Below are 2,218 nucleotides of genomic sequence, written 5' to 3'. Positions count from 1 at the left end.
AATACAGCTGTGATGCTGTCCCAGCAAACACCAATGTGTTACCAACACCTTTCCAGCTACCAGTACAGAGCACAGCACTGAGGGCTCCTGTGGGGAAAACTGACTTCACCTCAGCCAGACCCATGGGCCCAAAAGGCATGAAAACTTGGGGAGGTAGCAATTGAAACAGCTAGTAGATTATTCAGAACAAGTAGGCAAACTGTGTGTAAGAAAGTCAGCAATTCCTGTTACATCCACAGGCCCATCAGCACAGGAATTTGGTGTCAGCTGCTTGGTGCCATAATACTGCTTTAGGGAGCATAGGATTCCAACACTTGAGATGCTCTGTGCAAAGCACAGTCAAACAAGGCATCTTGTAACCTGAACATGGGAATTGCTGCCCTTCATCCTGTGGAAGTGAGAGCTGTAAAATGTAATGACAGCAATATCAAGTAAACATTAACTGTTCCAGCGGTGATTATTATCACAAATACCAAGATATTTATCTAATTATGGTTAATGTGTGAACAGAATTACATCTCTTATCAGACCTCTGGACATGCCTTTCTACCTTCATCTGTAGGTTATTGGGGTGTTTTGCAGTGTCTTTGAGCTTTCTCCAAAATCTCAGGTGTTACCAGCACCTGCTGTGACAGTCATGAGGACAGACAAAAGAGAGTCCCAGCAGCTCATAAGGAGTTTACTTTCAAAACCCATGTTAGTACAGGTCAGTGGGTCAGCAACCAGAAGCCACCATTCTAAATTCATTGCAGAGGACTGAATGGCTTTCATTATATAATAGATGTTTATATAATATTTGGTTACCCTTTTAGAAATGCATTTGTACGTGTGGTTAGTGAAATGATTAAACTTTGTCCAAATGATAAATGCTTTTTTCCTCTTTCAAAAATATTGCTTATCAGAGTGTGTCCAAAGGAGGCAACCAAAATGGTGGAGGGTCTGGAGGCCTTATGAGGAGAGACTGAGGTCACTTGGTCAGCCCGGAGGAGACTGAGGGAAGACCTCGTTGGGGTCTTTGACATCGTCCCAAGGGGAAGCAGAAGCGCAGGGATCGATCTCTTCTCTCTGGTGACCAGTGACAGGACTCAAGGAAACAACATGAAGCTGAGTCAGGAGAGGTTTAGGTTAGATCAGGAAAAGGTTTGAGGGTGGTTGAGCACTGGAACAGGCTCCCCGGGGAAGTGGGCACAGCACCAAGCCTGAGAAAGTTCCAGAAGTGTTTGGACAATGCTCTCAGGCACATGCTGTGACTCTTGGGGTGTTTTGTGCATGGCCAGGAGTTGGACTGGATGATTCTAATGAGTCTCTTCCCACTCAGCGTGTTCCATGATTCTGTACTTGGTCTGAGGTGTCTCAGCACAGGTTAAGTGGTGATTTTGGGTCCAAATCCTTCAGGATTCAAGAGCCTTCAGTTCACAATGAATGTGGGGATCTCCTTAATGTTGGGGGGTCCTGAAATGTTTGGAAAAAGACCATACAAGATTTTAAAATCAGAAATGGTGTGGCCAGCAGGATTAGAGCAGCGATGATTCCCCTGGTCACACTGGTGAGGTTGCAGCATGAATCCTGTCTTCAGTTCTGGGGCCTTCACAGCAAGAAGGACATGGAGGTGCAGAAGGGTCTCCAGAGAAGGGCAGTGGAGCTGATCAAGGGTCTGGAGCACAAGTCTTGTGAGGAGCATCTGAGGGAGCATTCAGCCTGCAGAAAAGGAGGCTCAGGAGGGACATTATTGCTTTCTACAACTGCCTGAAAGGAGGATGCAGCCAGGTGGGAGTTGGTTTCTTCTGCCAAGAAACAAGTGATAGGGTGATAGGAAACGGCCTGAACTTGCACCAGAGGTTCAGGTAGGATATTAGGAAAAATTTCTTTACGGAAAGGGTTGTCACTCGCTGGCACAGGCTGCCCAGGCAAGCGGTGGAATCACCATTGCAGGAGGGATTTAAAAGATGTTCAGATGTGGCACTTGGGGACTCGGCTTAGTGGTGTACTTAGCAGTACTGTGCTAAAGGCTAGCCGTGAAGGTCTCAGAGGACTTTCCCAGCCGAACTGTTTGTGCGATGCAGTGATTCAGCGGCTCACTGAGGGCGGCTGCTGTGAGGCGCCCCGGCGGCCATGGCGGCCCGGCAGCCCCCGCGTCGCCGTGGCAACGCACAAAGCCTCGGCGCGCGCGCCCTGCCCCGGCCTCGAGCGGCGCTCTCGCGAGACTTGGCGCGGCGCG

This window comes from Corvus cornix, chromosome 10, assembly GCF_000738735.6.
Source record: "Corvus cornix cornix isolate S_Up_H32 chromosome 10, ASM73873v5, whole genome shotgun sequence".
Lineage (NCBI taxonomy): Eukaryota > Metazoa > Chordata > Aves > Passeriformes > Corvidae > Corvus > Corvus cornix.
Note: the sequence above shows the minus strand (reverse complement) of the source record.